This window comes from Oryzias latipes, chromosome 10 (assembly GCF_053564925.1).
Source record: "Oryzias latipes strain Hd-rR chromosome 10, Olatipes_Hd-rR_3.1".
NCBI classification, from domain to species: Eukaryota; Metazoa; Chordata; class Actinopteri; order Beloniformes; family Adrianichthyidae; genus Oryzias; species Oryzias latipes.
In genome coordinates, this window is record NC_136246.1 from 21,224,327 (window position 1) to 21,235,755 (window position 11,429).

The window sequence follows — 11,429 nt, forward strand, 5'->3', positions numbered from 1 at the left end:
AATAATAAATGTTGGTTTTATTCTGCCTATGACGGATAATCCCACAACCGTCATTAAAAAATACTTCAAACTGCCCAAAGCAATACATTTATAATTGGACTACAGATCTGTGATTAACTGAGGTTTGTCCTACCATCAGCATCACGTATCCAAGTAAACATTCGGTCAGACTGTCTGTATAAGTTGAAACAATAGTCTCTGTGCTTTGCTGACATGGTGTGTACCACATGGAACATGGGACACACTGTATTTAAGCGATTTGAAGACAATCACAGACTATTATGTCAAAGGCAAAGGCTTTGAGAACATCTTCGAAAGGGCCACGAGTAAAAATGAAAAATCAATTAAAGACAAATTCATTATTGATTTGAAAATTCAGTTTTGAATTTCTTTCAAAGCAATACAATGAAGGAGAGCTCTTTAAAGTGTGATGCAAAGATTTTAATAGCAAAACATGACTTTGTTCATGAAATAGTCTGTTGTTTTTGGGAGTTAGACTCTGGGGCTGAGACATCTTGCATGCTTGGTATGACCTCGGACCGAGTCAGAAGAGACCGCAGAGCCCAGACGCTGATGGTGGTGAAAAGCCAGGAGGAGAACGGGGCAGAGGTGGGCTGCTGAAATATCTGGAATTTGGATAAATAAGAAATTTTAGATATAAATTTAACCCTTGTGCCATCCTAGGCACTTTAACATTGTGAGTTGGGTCATCTAGACCCCACAAGTCAGTGCGCTTAACCTTTTTTCTTCAATGATTTGTGAACCTCACTGGTGTCCATGGATTACATGAAATCTTTCCACCTTTATCCACCTTTGTCATGGTAAGGTGAACACGTCAATGTAAGGGGGGGGGGGGGGGTCATCTAAGATAGCACAAGGGTTAAAGGCAGGAATTTGATTGTGATTGGCCATGAAGAAAGTGAGCACTTTAGCCATTGGCTCAGAGTGAAGACTAATTGATGAGAGACATGTGGAGTGAAGAATCAGCAACCCAGTGTGCCTGAAGATGAGGTAGATCTTTCCTACTGAAATCTTGAAGAAATGATTTTGGATCTAATTCAGATCTTGAGAATCTGATTTATGATCCAATTAAGATCTTAAAGATCTGACTGAGGATCTGGTTTGGATCTTGAAGTGCTGATTTAGTGTATTGATATGATTTAGAAGGTGGTACGAGGCTCCCTGCATGGGGCTGCAAAAGGAAAAGGGATGACAAACTAAAGAGATGGAAAATATCCTAAACAACCTCCAACAATGCTAAAGATGACCTTCAAAGTAAAGGCCCGTCAGCTCTACCTTCATAGATGCAAAACTGAAAGAAATACATCAAGAAGAGAAGACTGTCCTTGTTGTAAAACCCAGAGGAGGCTGGGTCACAGACTGGGTGCTGCTGTGCTTGGTCCTGATCTTTTAAATGTGGAAGATAACTTGAGTTGATATTTTAAACGGGATAAATATTAAACAGGATGTTGACCCAAACGAAAACAGCCAAAACCGCCTAGACTGGCAAAGATCAAAACATTGGACTATTCTGACGTGGGCTTCAATTAGCCCTGATCTTAAAACCTTTCAAATCTCACCAGATTGACAAATACTTCATTCATTTATTTCCAAGTTTTCTGATTGACAAAGGAAGGATGTTATCTTTCTATATGTTTTGGCGTTTGATAAACGTTAGCATTTTAGCTGCTGAAACATTTGTTGAGCTGCCTTTCATCTGAACTCAACTGCATTATGCTGGGTGGATGTAAATGTTTTCTTCTTAGATTACCCATTTCCTGGAGCTGATATGCTGCTGTACGACACCACTTTCAAAAAACTAACATTACATGTTCAACGAGACACCTTTTTGCTTCTCCAGACCTGTTCTTCGTCTGAAGCCTTTCATCGGAATCATAATCGAGACCCACAATAATAAAAACATCTACACATCCTGGCTGACCAAACCCTGCTGTGCCGCTTCATTGTGCAGCCTCCTCATCCTCCTGAGGAAGATGAAACCACACTTTGATTAAAAAAAAAAAAAACATTCTGAAAAGGACACCAACAGGAGGATTATGGCTGGATGGGTCTTATTTCATGCATCAGATGTCCATGCAGATGAGTTGATGTCAACGGCGTTCTTCTAATCTAACCCAGGAAGTGATTATCAGACTATTCATTAGTGACTCCCAGCGACGTGCAGCAGCTGCCCTAACAGGTTATCCATTAATTATTCAGACAACAGAACTTACTGTGATCTGCCAGGCTTCTGTGAAAGAGTCCTTTTTGTTGCTTTGTGTGTTTCAAGGACACAGCATGAAAGAATTGAAGTTACCAAGCACTCTGAGATGGACTTATGCAAGGTGAGGATTTGCTTTCTCTTTATGAAAAAAGAAAAAGAAAAAAAAAACTGAGTCAAGAAAATCAATTGTTTTATGGCAGTAAGTGTGGCATGAGTGGGGCTTTTTGTGTGCATGTTTTGAAGAGGTAATGAGAAAGCCATTCCCCTGTTTACCATGCGGCAGTCTGCGAGACAGACAAACAAAAGGCCTCTAATAATGCCCTTAATATGGACTGCAGCAGCACTGCAAGCCGCTGCTGAAAGAGAGAGCTGCAAACAACAACATGCTGCAGATATTTAGATGTGTTTTTCACCCACTGTCTCCGTCTGCTTGTATCATATTACCCCGTGTGATGATTCAGAGCTGAATTTAATAGGCAGAATCTACCACAGCATGCCCCAAAGAGCTGGATCTCACGTCCCCTGGCAGCTGTTAGGAGAGCACAGGTGATAAGACGGATCCAAGCACACACGTCAAATCCCCGCTGAACCCTCTTTGGCCTGTTGCTGAAGTCCTCCGCACTTATTTTCATCACGATTCCGGGCAGAGCCGGCTCAGACTCAAGGCGGTCCCTCTGCACCAGACAGTCAGCTCACTCCCATCCCACTACAATGGAGCTAGCATGTGGCCATGGGCGTCTACGCCTTGATAAATATGCATCGGTGCCTCAGAGAAGATGTAGTTATTTCCACCGTTTTGTGTGGGAGTGTAAATTTATGTGCGTAATCCCTGTGTACTATATCAGTGCTCCTGGTCAAAACAAGAATGAATATTCACACATGCACGGACCCGCACACACACAGCTGCTCCTTTTTAAAGTCAATAAACACGGAGAAGGGTGGTATTTTAATCTCCGCATACAAGTTCGCTGCAGATGATGCAACCCCTGAGCAGATGCTAGATGATCCAGGTCACACATTTGCAGCATGTGAGCTTGCTGCAGATTTCTGCATTTAAATGCGATCCCCATCAACAAAGAAAGCTCTTTATCCATCCTAAAACAGTCATAACAAAGAAAAGAAAAGTTTGAGTCATATTTCGTTTTCTTTCTACTAGACTTTTAATGTGTTGCAATTTTTTTCTGCAAATACAGTATTAGTTATTGAAGTCCTGTACGCTACAACTCTATAGAATGTGTGTTGAGGCCATTTGCAGTAAAAAGCAAAATCATGCAAATCTATGTAATAACACCATTTACTCCTTTTATGGCTCTAAATTCTATTTATTTTTTAACTCTATTACTCAGGAAATTGTTTAAAAAGTGTTTACTAAGTGGGCTTCTGTGTAATGGAGTAACCACCGAGTCATTTATTTTCCAAGATGCAGAAGATCCGTCCTGAAAGGTGCTTTAAGGGGACCTTCTTTGGATAAAAAGCATCAAACTTCGAGCTGAGACCATTAGATTGATTTGTTATTGACTCACACGCCAGATCTGACAAATTTAGCGTTATTCTCCCTGATGTGAGGCAAAGTGTACGTCTGCGTGGCAGTGAAATGATTACAGTTGCTGTCAAAGCGTCCCACAGGAGCTGTTCCATTAAGCACCGTCTTAGCAGCATCTCTGGGGATTGTCAACATCACTGTCAGAGCTGATTCTCTTCGGTTTAGATAAAAAATAAACCGTTCAAGTAAAAAGTCCTGTTTTTACTGAAATAAGAGACAACAGGTGGAAAAATACTGGATAAAAACTGGTGACAAATTCTAAAACAATCAACCATTTTGTGTCTTAGTTGAGCTTTTTTAGCCGTGAAACAAAACCTGCAAATGAACCTTCTACATCCTAACCTGCTCTTGTAATCATACATTTATAGATCCGCTTTTCTTGCCCAACAGATCGTTTCTATTAATATTTTAAAAGATGAAAAACATGTCAGAACACAGTTTTGCTCTTAAACCTAAACAACCATGAATGCAATTTATTTTTCTGCCGTTCTTGAGGAAACTGCAAAATAAAATGAAATACATTTCAAAAGACTCAATTTTTGTCTGTGTTTGTGTGTTAATTGAAGATAATATATTAAATGTGTCAATTCTAATTTTAATTGTTTTAATTCTTTGTGAAATGTTGCATTTTTTTAAATCAGTTACTACTTAGCTTTGATTCATTAGGTTGCATTTTTGTTTTTAATCATACGCTTTTTGATTTCTTTTTTAGTCTTTGCTGATTCCGATTTGTTTATATATTTTGCTTAGAGCACTTTCTTCAAATGTCATCTAAGCACACCATTTTTAACACTATTTTAACAGTTTTTGTTTCATCCTTTTGGTTTTGTTTTACGCATTTCCTCAAAATAACAAAATAAAAAGTTAAGTTCTAAGGGAATGTAGTGGACATTTGAATTAAATTAAAAGGTGAGATTAGTCACTCCAGTAAGCATGAACCAATAACAAAATCATTAAGTGTAAAACGTTTGGCCAAAGTTATGAAAAAGAAAGAGCTACTTTGAAATGTTGAGGTCAAAAATTCAAAGCTTTTACTTGTGAATGTTTGCTAATTTTATTCATATGCATTTTGCCCTTATCCAATGAAAATTGGGTTTTTGGTGTTTTGTAACACATTATTGTAGCATTTTTCTTATGATGGAGGACATATACCGGTATATAGAAGGAACTTCAGATTAAAACTGCATTTCTGAGTCATTCTTTATTCAAATTGGGATCAATCAGGAGCAGATCTGTGAAAGGTGCCATATAAATAAAGTTACAGAGGAAAACAATCCAGTTTAAAAAAGTGACATGGTGGTAAGCAGCGGAGGCAGAGTCAAATGTGATCTGATTTAAGAGCATGAATAATACGCTAAAGTTCTGGCTGTTTTTGAAACCCTCATTAAAAAAGACTGACATGGATAAAATCCAAAGTACCGGTAATCATGTTTGGCTTAGTGAACACCAGGTCATAGGTTATAGGTTATAGGGTAACTATTGGTGTAACCAAACATGCTTTCTTGTAAAAATCTCAAACACAGCATCGGTATTAAATTTTGGGATCACCTCCCACCAGTAAACCAAATCAACACATCAAGTCATTTACACCCTTGTGGTGCTTGCACCACCTTTTAGGGATGATGTCATGCTGTTGGAGCAGCGAGGATGCTGGCGAGTGTAAATATCAACCCAATCTATCTTCCACAATTAAAGGGGCTGCTGTTTCAAAAGATTTTTTTCTTCTTAAATTACGCAATAAGAAATGTTTTATCCCATAATTGCCAACTCTGTCACTCAGTTGCTTACAAAGCAGCCAATGAAGAGCAGAGTCTGACTCATTGAAGAAAAACAGATTCTGCCCTTTTTAATGCAGTTTTATGACTTGTGCACACAGAACTAAACCCGTTGGCTCCTTGAACTCTGAAAATGTCTCTTGAAAGCTGCACACAAATACAATAAAAACGAGGAAATGTTATGTAGGTGCATGCCGCTGGTGGCTTTGAGTCAGAAAGGGGATTGAATGTTTGCATCTAAACTCAAGTTAAGGTTTGAAACAGAAACCAGCAAGGCCCCTTTCAGGCTGACTTGAATCCACAGGCTGATTCAAACCGGATTGAACAAATAATTTTAATGGAAATTTCACAGCACTACCAGAGCTGATGATGTATAAACTTTAACAATTCAATTATCATTTATCTGCTAGAAATTGTATAAATAAAGAGTAAAATTGCATTCTTACAGTAGTAGTTTTACAATCTGCTTTTAGCCAATTGAAAAAAAAGTCCAGTGGAATTATTCTATGGCATTATTAAGATGCTGCATTTTCTCAGCTTGACAAATGACTAATGTTTTTTTTTAAATATATATTTATTGTTTAGTCTCTTAAGACCTGAGCTAATATTTGAGCAACCCTGGAGTCACTGGGCCCCAGTTCAGCAGAATTAACTACTGTGGTTTATCATACAATTCAATCTAAGAAATTCTAAGATCCATTCAATGAAAGACAAAAACAGAATTACTCCACCGAATCACATAGAATTAACAAATAAAGGCGGAGAGAACTGATCTGATCTGAAGATAACATACTGAAGTATTTACTCTCACAAAACTTAAACTAGAACTTTCCTGCAGAAATGTATTACCTATAAGAATAATGAGTTCTGTGATCCTATCTCATATCAGTTCTAAGGTAAAGAACACATGCACCCACACATTCACACACATTGTACTATAAATAACACAAGTCTAACAGAAACCATTTTTCATTTCTTTTTGTTTCCACTGTAAAACTTTCCTTTAACTTTCTCCATTAGAAAAAGAAATCAGTTCCTGGGATCTAGTCTTTTTAAGGTTTGTGCATATTATTCTTGCAGTCCAAAACCCAGTGAGAGCTGTAAAGCCCCCAAAGTACATTTTATTGATGTTTTTGTGGTCCTTAAGCCATTTATTTATGAAATGTAGCTTTTACCGGTAAATATTTACAGTAAAATTATAACTGTCTTTATTTTTCAGTAACAGTTTTACCGTCTTTTACTTTTGACAGTGGCAATTCCTTTCAAAATGAAATGCATCCTGTGTCTATTAAGATCTTTGTGTCGCAGCAGATTTCCTTAAAAACATGTGCAAGAAAACCAAGTCAAACAGGGCAATTTCTATTACTAATATTATCCTTTTTCTACTTTTACTATCAAATATACATATTAGGTTAGTGTAGAATCAATTGCTGAGTTATCTGACACGTTAAAATATAAATACAAATGACATAACTAATTAACAAAAGCAAATAAAATAAAACTTCAAATGTTAGCATTTTTCTTCAAAAAACAATGAGGGATAAAACAGCCTCAGATTGCAGATCCCTGTACTAAAGCTTCGATGCACGATTTGAAAGGTAATTCCTTCTAACTGAAGGTAAATCCAGTCTTAACATAACCTGATAACCCAATCACAAAGGCGCCTGACCCAAAACGACGCATCACCTCTGAGCTCTGCCCATGAAGTTCTGTGACTGTGAAGATGGAGAAACTGACAGATTGTTGTCAACATCCAGCTATATATTGCTAATTATAAATTCTTTAAAGTCCAATTCTCCCTTTCAGATCTCACATATCTACTGAAGATAAAATCATCTTGAGAATTTTCACTGCTGAATTTGGTGCCCAGATCGCCTCATAACAAGACAGGTGTCTTGTGTTTTTTGTAAACTTAGAAACTCTCTAATTAGACCACCCTGAACTGTTTATTAACTCGGAGAGCTAAGAAAAGCTGCGAGCTAATTTGACTCTTTCTTAAAAACAACTGTAATGATGATTGAAGTTGAAAAGGTATTTTAGGAACAGTGGATGTGACATCTGTTACTATGGAGTCACTATGGAGATCATTAGCATACATCTTGTACTTAACACGTAAAGTGAAAACACATCTAATGAAATAAATGTTACCCTTGTATTTCCAAGATAGCTCTGTAGGTGTGCGTGTGTGTGTGTATTTGCATGCGCTGACATTACGGAGGATTATAGAGACCGGGGGAACAAGGCACGGTCACATCAGGGCTGCAGCGCAAAGAATCTTTGTGCCTCTTTTTAATGGAAGCATTTCCAACTTAATCACATATCCTCTCAACAGGAAATCAAATGCTTTATTGTGAAATGAAATGTTGGGTTATTTATGTTTCACTGAGGCTCGTCAGGCAATACATAAACCGGCAAACGAGGGCCAGTATTTCTATAGGGAAAATAATGTATTTGAGTCTACTTTTGTTTAAATTTTGCTTATTAGGTAGGATTTGATGGCCAAAAAACAAAAACAAAAAACACACAAAAAATTCACTGCATCTACTAGTCCAGCGGGTGCAAACTTCAACTCTTAAAGAGCCATTCAGGTTGATTTCACAACCAGGTAGAAACCACAAAATCTTTAGAAAATAAGACACTGCTTTGTATTTATGTTATTAAATATAAATGTACTGCTTTTTTTAAGCATAAATAAAACAGAAACATAAAGATAAAATATCCTTTTTTTAATAACTTTTGAGAGGTTTACATGGTTTCCTTTCAAAATAAAAGACGTTGTGTACCACATGAGTTAATCTCAGAGCAGCAAATAATGTCTGCAGTGATAAAAAAAAAAAAGGTTATACACAGTTGATTTATAGTTTTGTGGTGTAGTTCAGCCAGAAATCCAACTACAAATAAATCAGACCTGAGTGACTATTCTCGTATTTTTCGGACTATAACTTAAAATCCTTGAATCTTTTTCAAAATTAGATTGCCCACCTTGTAATCTGGGGTACCTTAAATATAATTTTTGGTTGTTCTTACCGACCTCTAATAGATTTTCTGCAGTACATGGCACTCAAAAATCTGTCTAAATGTTTTAGTTTTTGGTAAACTATGAAGCTGCACTACTTGATGCATTTCTCCTTTGTCACTTTTTCCCACAGCACTTTTTCACTTGCTCCGAAATCCCTATGATTTGAATAAAGAAATACTCAAAAATACAAATTGAACTGTATTTTCTTTATATATGTCCATCATCAAAAAAATACCACAAGAAGATGCTAAAAACACCATATAAATGACTTTCATTGGAGTGGGTCTTTTAATTTGAGGATAGCTTGTGAAGTTTTGAGTTTTTAGTCTAGTCTTTCTGTTTCTTCTTCCATTGGTTAATTAGGGGATAAATCCGAATCTTTTTGCTACTCCTTTCTTTTCTTCCCCTCTTACTCTCAAGATTTACCTCTCCTCTTTCCTTTTTTCCTTTCAGTGCCCTCTAATAATTCCCTTAAAAAAGAAGAAAAAAAAAACTTTAAATCAAACAAAACCCAGTCAAAGTTGAGCTAAATCTGTCTTTTCCTTTCTACTGTGTCTTATAACTCATTACATTCCCTTGAATAAAGTGAAATCCTCACCAATTCTTTTGTTCTTTCCACTGTCTCTGCACACATTTTTAAATTCCGTTTTTCCATTCTGCTTTTGTTAACTTAATGGTGATTTCAATAAACTCTTAATTTAATGCTTTTTTTGCAACTTTGACAGCAGACACATTGCTTGAATCCTAAAGTATGTTATCTGTCTACTGATATTCTGTATCTTGTCCAATGACAAACTGATCAGAGTAAATAAGAGTCCTGATGTAGCGCTAATAGTATAAACTCAGTATAAACTCATTTGTTTCTGTCAACTGAAACTCTGGTGCAACATGGAATATTTCTGTCCTGTCAAACCCTTTTGGAAGCATGTATATATATATATATGTATAAAGGTATTTTAAGGAGGTCCAAGGCTAAATGTTGTTGTTGGTCCAATGTATTAACCATAACCCTAACCCTTCCTCCGGGTCCGTGTGGCCAACAAAAAGGTTCAGCACTGGCAACACATATTTAGAAAATTAGGTATTCCCTTTCTTATTCTAAAACTATCAAGATGGGCTCTATGGGGGGCCCAAGTGTGGGTCCACCAGAAATACAGGATAGGAAGTATCCAATGTGTGTATATGTATATATATATATTTGTGTGTGTATATATATACAGTATATATATACAGTATGTGTATATATATATATATATATATATATATATATATATATATATATATATATATATATGTTATATATATATGTTTTTTTTCTTTTCTGGACCTCTCAGTCCAGAAAAGCGCAGTGCTAGGTACAGCTAAAATACTGCGCAGGACCCTCAAGCTCCCGAGGACCCTAGCTTGTGTGAGTAACCACCCGCGAAAGGGTGAGAGTGGCGTTTTATAAATATATATATATATATATATACTTATATTTATATTGCCCAGGGCCCAGAAGAGTATGATTCCGGCCCTGGCTGTGAATGTAAATAAAGAGGAGTAACTGTTGCAGGACCCAAGATTCCACATTTTATTCACCTCTTAGGGATTACACTGAATATTGGGACAAAATCACTTTAATCAAATCATGTCCTGTTTCATAAAATATTAATCTTTGATTTCATTGTCAGGTAGAATCTTGAAAAGTACCCAGTCCCTGTGAGTGGGCCTATCACTCGGCAAAGGCAAACACGAGTAGCCTATTCATTATTCATGTCATTGCAGTTGCCCTGTTATGATACAGTCCTATTTAGAGTGGGCTACCTGATTTGCTCAGCGCGTCCGTCAAAGCGGTGCGTGGCCCTGCGTCGGCTGGCTGCGCGCTCTCATAGGTCGGGCCGAGAAGAATCGAGGAGGGTTGGGGGGTGGGGGGAGAAGCTCTGTGCGCGCCTACGAGACTGCGCGTCGCAAGAAGGGGGAGAGGTCCAGCTGCACAAAAAAAAAAGAATAAATAAAAAAAGGAAAAGAAAAAAAAGAGGAGTAGGAGGTGGGGGGAACAATAGCAACATCTCGTAAACGGTGGCAGAGATAAGAGGCGAGGGGGCGCCGCGAAGCAGGAGTTGGAGAGGCAGCGGCCCCTGCCTGTCCCTCAGAAAAAAGGAGGAGGGAGAAGCGCGGTGGGATCGGGACATGCTGGCTGCTCCGTAGCGCCTTTCCTGGAATACGAATTGAACATGGAGCGGCGGCGGAGAGGAGAGTCGCGCTGTCTCCATCACTGAGAGGCGCGTCCACCTGCTATTACTGGAGGCCCGGGCTGCTGCTGCTGCTGCTGGAGGTGGTGTTGGTGGTGGCGGCGGGGAGGGTGGGGGGGAAGACATGCAGGGGAAGTGTTTGCATTTCGGGGGAAAGACGCATCTCTGAAACCGACCAGCCGAGGAGGATCCCATCGAGAAAAAACCCCACACTTTGTGCGCTCCGGAGGTAGGCACTGAAATCCGTATAATGCGCGCGCTCGCCCGCGTGTGTGTTTGTGTGTGTGTATTCTGTTGGCACATGACAGCTTGATTCATCCACCCCGATTCCTGCTTTCTCTGATCGGACATTTTCATCCAAAGAGGGAGCGTAGCGTGCGTGCGGAGTGGAGGCAGCCGTGCCTCTTTGGGACAGCTGTCGTAGCCTACATTTCCTGCGTATCTCTGCTCCATCGATACCTACGAACGAAATGAAGAAAAAAAAACTCTCTCCGCAAAACAACGGCTCTGCTCGCTTCAGGCTGAGAAATGCGTTTGAGACGCAGTTCACACGTGTGCTTGCTGAGATTTCGGGCATGCTTTGGAGACAAACAGTGGCCTGTGGACGTCATCTTGAATCAGCGTTGGGCAGACC

The 11,429-nt window shown here is 38.7% G+C and overlaps 1 protein-coding gene and 1 long non-coding RNA gene across 3 annotated transcripts in view; one reads left to right on the forward strand and one right to left on the reverse strand.

Annotated features, from left to right (window-relative positions):
* Window positions 1-419: 419 nt before the first annotated feature.
* On the reverse strand, window positions 420-10,502 carry LOC144994898 (uncharacterized). Its single transcript, XR_013658586.1, has 2 exons — window positions 10,368-10,502; window positions 420-626 (listed from the first exon to the last, which is right to left on the reverse strand). It is a non-coding gene; the product is annotated as an uncharacterized LOC144994898 (long non-coding RNA).
* A 102-nt stretch (window positions 10,503-10,604) lies between these two features.
* The window catches only part of nexmifb (neurite extension and migration factor b), a 70,149-nt gene continuing 69,324 nt past the window's right edge, over window positions 10,605-11,429 (forward strand). For both annotated transcript variants that reach the window (XM_023959251.2, XM_023959253.2), the window contains exon 1: window positions 10,605-11,024. The gene's annotated coding sequence lies outside the window, so the exon portion shown is untranslated. The remainder of the gene's footprint in view (window positions 11,025-11,429) is intronic.